Source organism: Squalius cephalus (assembly GCF_949319135.1).
Source record: "Squalius cephalus genome assembly, chromosome: 4".
NCBI classification, from domain to species: domain Eukaryota; kingdom Metazoa; phylum Chordata; class Actinopteri; order Cypriniformes; family Leuciscidae; genus Squalius; species Squalius cephalus.
Window position 1 is genome coordinate 14,743,503 of NC_137125.1, and position 15,368 is coordinate 14,758,870.

Below are 15,368 nucleotides of genomic sequence, written 5' to 3' on the forward strand. Positions count from 1 at the left end.
GGCTACTCGTAACAGTAGACTCATAGTTTTTGATGTGCAGCGGCACAATCAATTTCAGTGTGTGAAGAAAGACAAAAGTCCAGTGAAGCTGTGTGGTGTGTGTTTGAACAAGTCCCGCCAAGAAAAAGACAAGCTTGACATTACTTTTAATACAAGGATTAAACTGTCTGTTATCAAGAAACTTTCATTTGCTTTTGATGAAGTGGTGGATCAGGATGTGGATCAAGAGAAAACTGGGAAAGTCACAGTGTAAGATGGAGAGGTTGTTTAACAAACGAGCAGTGGCTCTGAAATTTGAGGTTGGAGACCAAGTATTAGCTTTGTTGCCACTTGTAAGTAATCCTTTTCAAGCCGTTTTGCAGGTCCTTATCCGGTCCTTAAATGCCTTTCTGGACAGAATTATCTTTTGAAAACCCCAGAACGACACAAGGGAGTACAGGATTGCCATATAAATCTTTTGAAGCCTTATTTTCCTCCTGCATCTTCTGTGGGGTTAGTAACCACTGTGTTAGATCAGGGGTTTTCAACCTGTGGGGCCCGCCCCCCTAGGGGGGTGCCAACACCTGTTAAGGGGGGCGCGAGAAACTGTGAATTCAGAGGCTTAAGTGAAACCTGAATGTAAGATAGCAAATCTTTAGTCATCCACTAGAGGGGGCAATCTGATTAGTCCCGCAGCTAATCCCGTAGATTCCCGCAGCTAATCCCGTAGATCCCGTAGGCGAGGGGGACGTGGTTCCGTGAGGTCTGTAACGGGAGAGTTTGACGGATCCTGTGGAAATACTGACGAGTGGAAAGAGTTACTAACGAGTGGAAAGAGTTACTGACGAGTGGAAAGAGTTTTATTGTGAGATTGTTTTGTATGCTGTAGCAAGGCTAAGGTGAATGCGCTGTTGGCGTGACTTTTGTTTGTTGATTTGAGTTTTGTAAATAAAACGTGCGAGTCCCAGTCACGCCGACCCTGTCTTCCTTCCAAACACTGAACCTCTTCACAACTTGTATAGCAATGATGTTCATTTGCACGCACTTTGGGAGGGTGGGGGGTGCGAATGAAATTAGACAAACTTGGGGGGGGCGCATATCCTAAAAGGTTGACATTCTTCAGTTAGTGGAGTCTTTTCCTCACTTGTTTTCTGATGTGCCTACTTGCACTACAGTGATTGAACATGACATTGATGTGGGTTCTGCTTCACCAACTAAGCAGCATGCGTTTAGGGTAAACCCTGTGAAACGGGACTTGTTGAAAAAGGTGACTTACTTATTAGATCACAATTTGGCTGAGTCCAGCTTTAGTGCTTGGAGTTCACCTTGTCTCCTTGTAAATAAGCCCGATGGATCCTACAGATTTTGTACAGACTATCGCAAGCTTAATTCCATCACCAAGCCTGACTGCTATCCTTTACCCCACATAGATGATTGTGTGGATAGAGTAGGGTCAGCAAAGGAACTGTCTGCATTTGTGACACCTGACGACTTTCTCCAATACCGTGTTATGCCGTTTGGGGTTCGAAATGCTCCAGCCACCTTCCAGCGCCTTATAAACAAGGTGTTGTCTGGTTTATCTGACTGTGAGGCTTAATTGGACGATGTGGTTTTATACAGTTCATCTTGGTCAGATCACCTAGTCCAAATAAGGGAGTTATTTGTTTGTTTGACTGAGGCTTCTTTAACCTGTTAAGCTGCAACCCCACTTTTGAAAAATCCCAAGAAATGACATACCCAAACTGAAACAGATACAGTTCATGAACCCTTTGTACTAAAAGCACAAGTATGATCTCATTTGAAAGCTGACACCTGGCAGTTTATTGTAATGTAGAATTAATTATTGTCATAATGACAAAAATTGTTATAAATAGCTTCAAAGTTTTGTAAAGTTATTAGAAATTATTTTTTATGAAACATCCTCATGAAAATAAAATTGAAGTTGGCCCTGGAGCAATCTAGAAATGCACTACAGCTAATGCCACATGTCTAAACATTTTATGTTTAAAATCTTAAGATAATAAGTCCAAAACTCTGTATTTAGTGAAATGTTTTTCAAGACCATGTCATGTGACTTTATTTTGATTTGATGCTAAAATGCTACTGATATTTATTGTCATCTTCTTACCATCTATGCAGTATATTGTCTTTATTGTTTTGTGGTGCAAACGAGCCCCATTCAGTCTCAGTCTCCCCCTGCACACATTCACACCTCTCCAGCCTGGCTATGGCTCTAAATATGCATTTCTTTTGTCTGCATTATAGTTACTAACGACTGGCTATTCACATGCTATTCATATGGTTTCAGTCACTAATTTCTTTTCTCAAAGTTCACCCTTACATTCTAAACTGTTTTAAATGCATTTCTTGAATAAAGAAACATTTCAGTAAGCATTCAAAAAATAATCAAAATATAACTTCTAGGTGGCAGGTGCACCTAGGGCTAGCTAGCATGTTAGCTTAGCACACCATCAATACACGACAATTTATGAGATTAAAACCATGTTTGTGCTTATAAACTTACTTTATAAAGCAAATCGAGTATTTTAAATAATTTTCTGTGATCTAATTTGGCTTCAGATAAAAAAATCAGACAGAAAATATACTATTGTATACTGTTCTGCACAATGATAGTCTATATAGATTAGCATTACATTATAAATATAATCTATTATTATGGAAATACCTGGCATGGATTGAAAAACACAGGTAACTCAAATATCATAGCAAACATGTTTATTGTCTTCAAAATGTCTGTATCTGCATGTTACAGCCATAGTTACAGCGCGATCTGTTGTTAGCTGTGTGTGTGTTCGAAGCTTCCTGGATTGTCACATGATTATGGCACTTCTTCATGTTCTAATACTGTGCACAGGGCGGCGAGGGCGCCCTCAGGCTATTGGTATGAATTGAAAACACATTAACAGAGTATGCAAATGCTCATAATGATTACATCGACGCATTTGGGTATAAATTCAATAAATATTATTCCTGTCTATAGAAATCTGATGTAAACCTATGAGAATATATCAATATTTCTCCAAATCTGCACATTTTTTAGCTAAAAGCCCGGAAGGACGTTGTTTTGTGTATCGCTGTCATGACGACGGCACGGGAGTTTTTTTATGAATGAAAGCGGCTGACGCGCATAATTTACATTTACATTTACATTTATTCATTTAGCTGACGCTTTTATCCAAAGCGACTTACAATTGCTATATATGTCAGAGGTCGCACGCCTCTGGAGCAACTAGGGGTTAAGTGTCTTGCTCAGGGACACATTGGTGTCTCACAGTGAATTCGAACCCGGGTCTCTCACACCAAAGGCAGGTGTCTTATCCATTGCGCCACACCACCCCTTTGATAATTCATATCAAAGGTATCGACTCATTTTTTCATTTCATAACTCCTGACACAAATTAAGAAATAACTGTCGCTATAAGTTTCTCAGAATACAATAGTGGTCAAATTCTGAAACTTGAGTCTTATATCTTTGTAATGATGTATAGTTTGTCAAGGTATAACATTAAATCTGATAGTAACTTTGAACTATTTATAAAAAAAACCGCTTCAGTGCGCCCGCGCTCTGGCAACGGTTAACAGGTTAACTTTAAATTTGGCAAAATGCGAATTTGGGAAAGCTACCGTCACCTATTTAGATAAAATAATAGGAAATGGACATGTTCGCCCCATTGAAGCTAAGATTGAGTCCATTTGTGCTTTTCCAGTGCCTACAAATCGCAAAGAATTGCGTAGGTTTCTGGGAATGGCCGGATATTATCGTGGGTTTTGCCCAAACTTTGCATCTATTGTTGCACCCTTAACCGATCTTATAAGCACAAAAGTACCCTTTAATTGGACGACTGTTACCCAACAGGCATTTGATGGAGCCAAAGCACTGTTGGCTAGTGCTCCTGTGCTTCTTGCACCAGATTTTTCTCAACCTTTTTGTTTAGCTGTTGATGCCAGTGATTTCTCAACGGGTCGGGTCAGCCCGACAAACCCGACGGGACCCGCGGTTTCGGGTCGAAAATATAAGCAAATGGCTCGGGTCGGACCTCGGGCTTAATCTTTTCCACTCAGTGAAAAAAAAAAAAGAAAAAAAAAAGTATTATTCATCGCTGCTCTTCACCGTAAAGAAAGTCTGGCTGCTGCGTGCAATGTGCATCGCGGGGGCAGACCTGATGCCGCTGCGTGCACGCCTTTAGCCTGGAGAAGAAGATGGAGTTGGTGAAAAGTAAACTTGCCGCAGGTGAATTCACCGTCGCTACTACAGGAGTGGGAAAATCAGAGGTCTGGAAAGTGTTTGGAGTGGTGCTGGATTCTGATGGAAATTCTACAGGTTATGTGCAATGCTCAAAATGCAAGGTGCTGATGAAATGACAGCAAAAATAAAAAATTCATATTTATATAGCCTATTTATATATTTAAAGTTTATTGTTTCAGTTTGTATACACTTTGTTTGTATTGTTAAAAGGCGTGAACATTAAAGGTTGATTTGAATTCCGGTCTGCTGGTCATGATAATACGTGTATGAGAAAAAAACGGCCCATCGGGCCGCGTTCAGGCAGATAATTCATGTTGATGTGTCGGGTTACATCGGGTCCGGGCTTTAAAAGCCACGGGCCGGGTCGGGTCGGGTTGTAATTTTCAGGCCCGTTGAGAACTCTACCAGTGATACTGGAGCCGGAGCTGTTCTCCTACAGAGAAGTCAGGATGAAGTAGAACATCCAGTCTGTTATTTTTCAAAAAAATTCAATGTCCATCAGCGAGTTTACTCTGTTGTGGAAAAGGAGACACTTGCTCTTGTTTTGGCCATCCAACACTTTGAAATCTATCTGGGATCGTCTGCAAGTCCAATTGTGGTTTATACCGACCATAATCCTTTAGTGTTTTTACACCGAATGAAGGATCGTAATCGGAGGTTAATGCGGTGGAGTCTCTTCTTACAACCATTTTCCCTTGACATTAAACACATCCGGGGCAGTGAAAATGTCATTGCTGATGCCCTATCTCGAGCATGAGAATATATATTTTGTTGTTTCTCCTTTTTCTCTTCTCTTTCTAACCTGTTTCCTAGGGCCCAGGAAACAGGAACTAGGAACCAAGTGGAGTGGGATCAATCGTGGAGAATTTGTAGTTGTGTTTTTTTTTTGCATTTCTTAGAGCAGGGGTGTCAAACTCAGTTCCTGGAGGGCCACAACCCTGCAGAGTTTAGCTTCAACCCTAATTAAACACACCTGATCCAGCTAATCAAGGTCTTCAGGATTACTAGAAACTTCCAGGCAGGTGTTTTTGGAGCTGGTTGGAGATAAACTCTGCAGGACAGTGGTCCTCCAGGACTGGAGTTTGACACATGTGTCTTAGAGGAATACATTTTGTGGGGGAGGTGTTACGTCTGCCTGTTTACCCCTGCTGGCTCTGCTACACAGTGCAGACGTTAGTTGGGCAACAGGTGTATTCAATCCCTAATTAACTCACCATAGATGTTAGTGCTTGGTGTTAGGTGTGTTATTAGTTGTTATAGGTGTTAGTGCTTGTTTTAAGCAAAAATTACTTAAATTACTTTCTTTTTTTATCTTAAAACAAAATAGAATTTCTTATGTCATTTTACTTCTCTAGTAAACGCTTCTTGATTTAAGAATGTTTAGATATTTGGACTGGAAACAAAACAAAAATACTAATTAAGAAAAGCATTTTTTGCAGACCTGTGACTTGGAGTGAGAGTTCTCTCAGTTCTCTCTCACATTTTCTTTTGTATCTTTGTTTTCCCATATTTATTTTTAGAGCCAGATATTGTTTATTTAGTAACCACACGCGCATGCAAATCACCCTAAGGGATAGGAACTTTTCCTGAACCTAAAGCAGAACCTGCCGTGCTAGCCTGGGGTGTGTTTCCCAAAGCCATCTATGGTCGCAAATTCCGTTGTTATCAATAGTCAATGGAACTTGCAACCATAGATGGCTAATGATGCTTTTGATAAACGCGCCCCTGTTCGCTTAGCGGTTTTATGCAGGTGACTACCATAGGGCTGTCCACCCGCACTTGGACAGGGTATCCGCTTAACTGGTGGAGGAAGTACTTCAGGGCCAGAAATAAAAATGGCCCATCGGGCCGCGTTCAGGCAGATAATTCATGTTGATGTGTCGGGTTACATCGGGTCCGGGCTTTAAAAGCCACGGGCCGGGTCGGGTCGGGTTGTAATTTTCAGGCCCGTTGAGAACTCTACCAGTGATACTGGAGCCGGAGCTGTTCTCCTACAGAGAAGTCAGGATGAAGTAGAACATCCAGTCTGTTATTTTTCAAAAAAATTCAGTGTCCATCAGCGAGTTTACTCTGTTGTGGAAAAGGAGACACTTGCTCTTGTTTTGGCCATCCAACACTTTGAAATCTATCTGGGATCGTCTGCAAGTCCAATTGTGGTTTATACCGACCATAATCCTTTAGTGTTTTTACACCGAATGAAGGATCGTAATCGGAGGTTAATGCGGTGGAGTCTCTTCTTACAACCATTTTCCCTTGACATTAAACACATCCGGGGCAGTGAAAATGTCATTGCTGATGCCCTATCTCGAGCTTGAGAATATATATTTTGTTGTTTCTCCTTTTTCTCTTCTCTTTCTATCCTGTTTCCTAGGGCCCAGGAAACAGGAACTAGGAACCAAGTGGAGTGGGATCAATCGTGGAGAATTTGTAGTTGTGGGGTTTTTTTGCATTCCTTAGGAATACATTTTGTGGGGGAGGTGTTACGTCTGCCTGTTTACCCCTGCTGGCTCTGCTACACAGTGCAGACGTTAGTTGGGCAACAGGTGTATTCAATCCCTAATTAACTCACCATAGGTGTTAGTGCTTGTTTTAAACAAAAATTACTTAAATTACTTTCTTTTTTTTATCTTAAAACAAAATAGAATTTCTTATGTCATTTTACTTCTCTAGTAAACGCTTCTTGATTTAAGAATGTTTAGATATTTGGACTGGAAACAAAACAAACATACTAATTAAGAAAAGCATTTTTTGCAGACCTGTGACTTGGAGTGAGAGTTCTCTCAGTTCTCTCTCACATTTTCTTTTGTATCTTTGTTTTCCCATATTTATTTTTAGAGCCAGATATTGTTTATTTAGTAACCACACGCGCATGCAAATCACCCTAAGGGATAGGAACTTTTCCTGAACCTAAAGCAGAACCTGCCGTGCTAGCCTGGGGTGTGTTTCCCAAAGCCATCTATGGTCGCAAATTCCGTTGTTATCAATAGTCAATGGAACTTGCAACCATAGATGGCTAATGATGCTTTTGATAAACGCGCCCCTGTTCGCTTAGCGCAGTGGTTCCCAAACCTGTCCTGAATGCCCCCCAACACTGCACGTTTTCTTTTTCTCCCTACTCAAACACACCTGATTCAACTCATCAGCTCATTATCACTTGGGTTAATTGAGCTGATGAGTTGAATCAGGTGTGTTTGATTAGGGAGAAAAAGAAAACGTGCAGTGTTGGGGGGCCTTCAGGACAGGTTTGGGAACCACTGGCTTAGCGGTTTTATGCAGGTGACTACCATAGGGCTGTCCACCCGCACTTGGACAGGGTATCCGCTTAACTGGTGGAGGAAGTACTTCAGGGCCAGAAATACAGCCATCAATTCGAGGCAGTTGATGTGCCAATCGAGATGATGACCTCACCAGATCCCCTGGACTGGGATCCACCTAAGACCACTCCCCAGCCCGTACGGGAAGTGTCTGTCGTTAGCATCTTGCGACGACAACACACATCTAGAGTGGGAACCAAGGTGAGGAACCGGGGTCTATACCACATACAAAGGGAACGAAGCCACAGTGTGTAACCCTTACCATAAACATGGATTTTAGAAAGGGCCGAAGCGTTCAGTGCTTGATGGGTAACAATTTAAATAAAATCATCCAATTTACTTCAGCTCAGCATTAAAGTCTCAGAATTGACACATTATAAGATGTAACATATACATAAAAACATATAAAGAAAGATGAAACACTCACCTCAAATAATATTTGTTAATCTTTTTCCTCCTCTGAACAGTTGTTGAACAGCAGCTCTTTCACTTCTACCAGACGTGAGAATGAGAAGAATGACAGTCAGACATTATTTAAAGTCTTTATTCAGTAATTTCAAATGAATCCTTCATTCTCAGGAATGCTGCTGAACTTGATCAGAAGTAGTTTTACTAGTTTGTGAAAATGTGCTTTGTATGACAAACGTGTATGAAATCCAACCCAAAATATTTATAGTGTTGTGTAATGCCTAATTGGATAGTTATGTTTTCACGGTAAAATGTGAACTTGCAAGATTAATAAAACAGCTTAATTTTCTGTTTGTTAATATGTAACCATTCTTTTTTTTTTTTTTTTTAAAGGGGTCATCAGATGCAAAAATGTTTTGCATATAAATGCAAAATATATGCAAAATATTATGCATATAATATGTTTTGCATATAAATGTGTCTTTGCAGTGTGTGGACACAACCAGCGTACAATGAAAAAAATCCATTCACTCACTTTTTTAATCCTCAAAAAGCCTAAAAACACTCAATAACCAAGCGTTTGGATTTTCTGAGCAATATGATGTCATATTGCTCATTCTCCCCCCACGACCACTGACGGACTGTCCCGTATTAGCATATTTCCTCAGCCTCAATGTGTAGACACCCCGGAAGAGAGGGATGGGGTGCAGTTGCTCATTATCATTTAAAGAGACATGCACCAAAACAGGTCGCAGTGAATAGAGCTGTTTTTGAGTATGTTACAAACTTTACATGAAGACCCTAAAGAATCATACCAACTTGTGGAAAATGGGCGTCTTGAAAGGTTGTGGTTGTGTTCTATATCATTACGTGATGTAAAAATGACTGTCGCTCAATTTGTATATTATGAGTGGTAATGCTAATTGGTAAATAATGTTATTTTAACTGATCAAATACAAAAGTATTATTGTGTTAAATGAGAAAAGCATCAAATAGACAGTACAAAAAGTAGCTTTAGAAAGAAATATTCTATTTGACTCAACAGGATTAATTTTTTAAGTTGAATGTTTATTGGTTTTTAACAGGAATAACATAAAATAACACATTTAAAAATTATAAATATGTTTTAAATTACTTAAGTTACTATAAATCTCTTGAAAACAAAGGTGAATTGATGGTGGTTTGTCTTTAAAATCTTCAGGCATCTTCACGGAATGAAAAGAAACTTCTGTGCAAGAGTTATGTCCCCCGGTGCAAGTGTCAAGTTATTGCGTACCAGACCTAGGATGAAGAACCATGTGCCGGCAGAATGTCAGAATTCGCACAGGGTATTTACGAGCTACAGAAGACTGGCGCTTTCCCTCAGCACAAGTATTCCAACTTTGTGAATACTCATAGCGAATTCTTGATGGCATGAGTCTGAACCAAAGGAATGTGATTTTCAAACTCATGCTGACGTGGACAAAACGATCTTCCTCGCTCTGACTGACAGATTCGAAGCGTGAGCACAAAGACGCCTCAGACAGCATGTGATCATGATATACACATATACAAAGAATTACAGCATTTCAAAATATCTGTCTTTGCTTAAGCTATTTAATCATCTGTGGAACGGACAGGTCTCGAAAAACTCCGTACTCAGTAAGTGTGTCAATCAACCGGTCGTACCATACCCCCCTCCCAGTGGTGTAGTCTACGTGAAACGCAGGTATACGCCGTATACCCACTAGAAAAGGCCAAGGATTTCCGTATACCCACTTAAAAAATCGTGAGGATACATAACAAATTCGTTTTGTGTCAGAACTTTCACTTTCATTCATAAATTCACTCCATCAGTGTTTGAGAAGCGACACCGAATCGCGGAATCCAGTCACAAATGGAGCTTGCTAAGCAGAACGTCATCGCGGAATTTGGCTATTTTTGAATGAATAAATCAAAAGTAGGGCTGTAACAATGAATAAAATCTCGATATAGACTAGTGTCTGTGAATATTAAAGTTAAAAGAGACTGCAATTGTTCTATGCGTCTCTGGGAATGAGCGCTCAATGTGTGCTCTACTATATACACACACACACACACACACTGAAGCACGTGTGACTCACGCTCGTTGTGTTTTCAGCATTTCACTGTATTGAGACATGATGTAGGATAGGATACACGTGCACTTTCATCGCAGAGCTGCTATGAGAGTCACTGCACGAGAATTTCACCATTTCATTTGATAAAAGTTCGGTATAACTTGAAGAAATTATAACAGAAATATATTACTATTGCACAGTAGAGTATACTTCAAGTAGGCCTAATAATAATAATAATAATAATAATAATAATTTATTAAAACACACAGAAACTCAAATGTCTACAACCCACCAAAATAAAAGTTCGGTCTAACTCAAAGAAATTAGAAAGAAATTGCACAGTAAAATGAATTTTAAAATAATAATAATAATAAAATCTATTAAAAGGTTATTTTAAGGGAATATCACACAAGTTTTCATACATGTTTTAATTTAAACAGTAAACTTGCCAAAACTAACACCTTTTTTTTTTTTTTTTTTTTTACACCATTTTTAAAAGTAAATTTGTATTTGTGCCTATAATGTTTCGATTTTTATTTTTTTTATTGTCAGCTGATAAAACCTGTGCTTCAGGGACCATATTGTCGCTGCCCGATGAAACTCACGTATGTCCAAAACGGTTACTTTTCAGGAAGTGAAAAAAACACCTAATTTCAAAAGCAGTTGAACGTAGCGTTGATTAAGCTATATTGTCAGCTATATATTTGCTTCTAATATATTAAATACACTCCAGGCAATTGGTTGATGAAAAATTGATTAAAATTAAGATACAATTTATACAAAACGAAATTCACTTTAAAGAAAGGCTTTCTACAAAACTTAATGAAGTGGTCAAAATCATGTCTGACCTGTCTCAAATTGTGCATCCACTCGTGCTGTTCACTTTTCATACTTTCAACAGTAGACCTACAAATTGCTGCACATTCATTTAATTCTGATCAAGTTTCAAATTCAAATCTTCAAATCAAGTTCACGGATAATTGTGCGTGCATTTATTAATCATTATGATTCTAAAATCATAACAAACATGGCTATGCTATGTACAAAAAAATACAGCCATTTCAGTTTTTTTCTTTTAAACAAATAAACAAGCTGCAACCTTTTTTTACATTTCATCTTTCATTCCGAAATAGAAAATTGAATGAACGAAAAAGTAGGCTACACGCTATTAGCCTTTTTACCCGTTATCAATCTAAATTAATCTCGTTTTTAATTTAACTTAATTTCGTTTTTCTTTATTTAAATTTCGTTTTTCTTTATTTAAATTTAGTTTTTTTCTTTATTTAATTATCCTTTTTTTTCTTTATTTAAATGTCATTTTTCTTTACTTAAATTTCGTTTTTTCTTTTTTTAATTTTTTTTCTTTATTTAATTTTTTTTTCTTTATTTAAAATTCGTTATTCTTTATTTAAATCTACCCTTTACTGTGTCAGTAATTTATTATTTAGAAAAATATTAGACTACCTTAAAAGTATTGCTTAAGTTAACAGACCCGTGCGTTAACATCTCCACAATAAACAGCGACGATTACTTCGTCTAAACCATTTACCGGTAAATAACAGTTGTGAATATATTGCGAATATATAATAAACTTGAACAGTTGTCAAAAACAAACGTTTGCTGATACTTTAGCTCACAGAGTTATTCGGCTATCCAATGCTGAACTTCCAGAGACGCTTAGACCGGCGAGATGCCTCCACAGGGCGGGAGATACGCAGCGTGATTGACAGCTTTGACACCAAATGGATATACGTGAAAATCAGATGACATGATTTCACAACTTTTCATTGGTCATTTAGATATGTGAAGCATACTGTATACAGAAATGAACCTGGACATTCTATCCGTCGAAAAATCTCAAAATCGGCAAAATGGACATACGCGGTTTTCATCGGACAGCGACGATATAACATCTAAGGCTATGTAGCTCTTAACTGGCTAAATTAGATGGTGATTAACACTAAACAGTAGAAAATCAGTCCAGTCTCCCCAGCTGTAAATGTCATTGGCTGTTAAAGTCTTGTGTTGCTTATAATAAAATTGACATGTTGATAACACCTAATATTTCATAATGCTCTCAATTTCATGTCGATGCATACTGTATGCATTAGTGAGTGTGGTGGTGCTTATGGGGTGACGCGCGAATCAGGGCCAGCGTTGGAGGAAAGAAGGTAGGACCATTTGAGTTGTGTATTTTCAAAATCTGCCGGCCGTTTTGCAGATCACATACCCCACCTTTAACCCTTGTGTTATGTTGCGGGTCAATTTGACCCGTTTAGATTTTCTAGTTGTTGGAAATACTGGTTAACCTATGTTTTTTTTCTTGATATTTTGAGACTTTTTCTCATTTATCATCATGAACATGCATGCAAAGTTTCAACATGCTGGTGTTTTTTTTTTTGACATATACAAACAAAATTACTATTACGTTTGTGATGTTCGCAGGTCAATTTGACCATCATAGGCAGCTATTCAAAAGCAACTGTACAGACACAAAATAAAAACATTTATTTTATGTATGTCAGGGCATCAATTCCAGTACTAAAGTGTAAGTGTATCTAAAAGTGCTCTAACCCAAACCAAATACACTTGAAAAAGCTAAATCATGGTGTTCAGAATTAATTGCAAATTACTAATGAAAATCTTTGACAGACACAGATAGAAAAATAAGCTGTCATTTATATATTCAAGATATCTGAAATATCTTGAGATTTCGACATAGACAGCAGGAAAAATGAGCTCAGATTAATTGATTAATTGTTCAGTTATGATGTTCTAAGCAAAAAAAAAAAAAAAAAAACTATATGCAAATATATATATATAATGTATATTCAAATTTTGTCAAAACAAGACAGTTTAAAAAAATGGTTAAAAAACATTTTCATTAAATCATATCTTCAGATATATTTTTTTTGGAATATTTGACAAATGTTGACATTAAAAGTTTACAGTTTGAACCTGAATCTTTGTTGTTTTTCATAGTGTGATTTTTGAGGAATTGTATTGAATCCAATGCGGGTCAATTTGACCCGGACCATAAGGGGAGTGCACAGAATTCCAACATAACACGAGGGTTAAGAGTCAAATCACTCATAAAATATAAAATGGTTCAGTTGTAAAGAAAAAGATGCTGCCATTGAAAAACCAAAGAGAAAGCACATCCAGAATTGATGAGCTGCGCACTTTCCTTCCACACCAACAAAACCCAGAATAAAAAATAAAATAAAAATTAGGCTACAATGGCCATGATTTTTTTTTTAATCAGATGTTGCATCTGAATTGGTATTTAGATATATTTACAGACCAAAATGGATTGGTAACAAACATCTTTAAAATATCTTATGTTCCATGAAAGAAAGAAATACAGGTTTGAAACAGCGTGAGCCGTGAGGGTGAGTAAATGATGACAGAATTTTCCCTTTTGGGTGAGTTATTACATAAATATAGTTTTAAAAAAAAAATTTTTTTAATGAAATTATTCTCTAAATAAGAAAATAAAACTGCCAGTAGGTGGCGTAAAATGTCTAAATGAGTAATTCATTGGGCCATTCATGCATTTGATTCGTTCAAATGGCTGATTCATTCAGGAATGAAGTAAATGGCTCTCTTGGTCAATGGCCCATTGAATCATTGGTTCACCCGATTGATTCACTCAATATGCGGATCCATTCAGGAACGAAACATCGCCATTTGTTGCTTGGAGATGCACACTTCTGCTCTGGCTTTTGTTGGCAAAATTGAGCAAAAATAGACAATATTGTGTGTAAAATAACACAATATTAACTACTTATTATTGAACTGTTGTATGAACTTAATATCACATGTGCATTCATGCTATTTGGGACAAAAACAGCACTCATGTGATATTGCTGAAATATATCATATGATATAAATATGAAAAACTCATACAGGGGATTTTTTGCCCTGATATCTTGAATTTTAGGGTAATTCTAACTGCATTCTATAGGCTTCATCACGCAGTGAGTTGTTGCCCTGCTTCATGTTCGTCACCATCAACTGTATATAATCTAAGATGATCTACGTAGGTCTGAGGCGGAGCGGCTGCGTCACATCATTTTAATCACATTATTTTCATTATTGTGGAAAAGCTTCCTTGTGTATATAAAGACTTATTAATTTGACTTAAAAAATAATCTTTGTAGACTCACCAATTGTAACTTCAGGGAAAAAAATGGTGTTATAAAAGATGCATTATTGTGTCTTTATTGGTGGAGGTTAAAATTCCATCAATTCACCAGCCAGTTCATCCAATGAAGAAATAAAATAGTAAATTTGCTACTGAGAATCAGACGATTCTGCTTTTTAGTTATATATTAACTTGTTCTTGAATTTTCATTCATTGTCATAAATTATTGCTTTAAATATAATGATAAACGGTACTTGCCAGATCTCTCACGGTCTCAGATCCACTCGATGCTTCCCACTTCACCACATAGATGAAACAAGAAAAGAACAAAACAGGTGCAACTGGTTTTCAGGCTTAGTAATGAGATATAGGGCGTGAAGAATGAGTCCGTCATCTATACACACACAGAAATACAACAACTGAGTCAAACTAGTTCCGGGTTGATGACGCAAGACGCACAGCCGAAGTAACACAACAGACTCGAATTGAGCCAGTTTGCCGAGGAGTCTAATGAGTGAGTTTACGATACTTGTGTAAGCCTGAGACACGTACTGGAAATAATCTTATTATGACTATTACATTACAATTTATTAAAACCAAGGAGATCAGGGAGTTTATAAGACTGGTTTATTCTTTCTATATACTAGTCTATAGAACATATTCGCGTTTGTGCATCAATATCTGTGTCAGGATCCTGTTATCTGTGTTATGTCTTTTATTTTGAAATTTGCCATCAATGTGTTTGTTCATTTGTAGTTCTGTCCATGGTCTTTGCAGTTCTTTTGCTCTTTGTAATTAGTTCCAGGTGTTCCTTGTTATCATTGTGTCAGTTAGCTATTTGATATTGGCTGTGTCCAAAATTGCCCCCTATACTCTTAAATAGGGCATTATTTGAGGGGACAGACATTTGTAGTCGTGTCCGAAACCATAGTGGAACATATTGAGGGCACTCATTCAATCCCACAATGCACCTCAATAACGAGTGTACAACTGATGTATGTTCAGCAGCTAGAGAATACCCATAATGCACTGTAAGTTGCACGTCGAATGAATTTCCGCGTCTGGCCAGAAGATGGCGCCTGCAACATAATCATCCATCCATCCATCCATTTTCCAACCCGCTGGTCCAGTGTGGCTACAGCGTAATATCATACAGGTAGAAATTCCTTTTTAAT

General features: G+C 37.8%; 1 protein-coding gene across 1 annotated transcript in view; it reads right to left on the bottom strand.

Annotated features, from left to right (window-relative positions):
- LOC307157633 (membrane-spanning 4-domains subfamily A member 4A-like) overlaps positions 1–14,552 on the bottom strand; it is a gene marked incomplete at its 3' end in the record, with an annotated part of 283,411 nt that extends 268,859 nt beyond the window's left edge. Inside the window, exons 1-2 of the mRNA XM_079869560.1 lie at positions 14,443–14,552; positions 7,988–8,052 (exon numbers count right to left, since the gene is read on the bottom strand). The remainder of the gene's footprint in view (positions 1–7,987; positions 8,053–14,442) is intronic.
- Positions 14,553–15,368: the final 816 nt, after the last annotated feature.